At 28.7% G+C, this 366-nt stretch overlaps 1 protein-coding gene across 1 annotated transcript in view; it reads right to left on the bottom strand.

The window, feature by feature from the left end:
* Positions 1-355: 355 nt before the first annotated feature.
* The window catches only part of LOC117631739 (NDR1/HIN1-like protein 13), a 997-nt gene continuing 986 nt past the window's right edge, over positions 356-366 (bottom strand). Inside the window, exon 1 of the mRNA XM_034365027.1 lies at positions 356-366. This exon is cut by the window's right edge and continues 986 nt beyond it. The gene's annotated coding sequence lies outside the window, so the exon portion shown is untranslated.

Consider the following 366-nt stretch of genomic DNA (forward strand, 5'->3'; position numbering starts at 1 on the left):
TTTGGTGTGAAAAAAAATATAAAATATTGTTTACAGCAGCTATAGTTACAAAGTTCCTGCCTCTACTTCCGCACTTGGCTTGAATTGATGTAACATTTTTCTTTTCACAATTTAATCGGTTTCATGGAAGCTATTTCTGCACATGCTTTAGCCGTAAGAGAAAATTACAAACAAAAACGAAAAAAACAACAGAAAAGACGCATATTTAAGCATAAAAACATAGGCCTTTCCTTTCTGATTAAAATGATGAATTTAAAATGATAACCGATAACCTTCACATTCAACAACTAATATCACCACCACAATTAAACAAGGAAATGAAAATTAACAAAACGAAAAAAAAAAAAAAAAAAAAAAAAAAGAACA

Source organism: Prunus dulcis, chromosome 6 (genome assembly GCF_902201215.1).
Source record: "Prunus dulcis chromosome 6, ALMONDv2, whole genome shotgun sequence".
In the NCBI taxonomy this organism is placed as follows: domain Eukaryota; kingdom Viridiplantae; phylum Streptophyta; class Magnoliopsida; order Rosales; family Rosaceae; genus Prunus; species Prunus dulcis.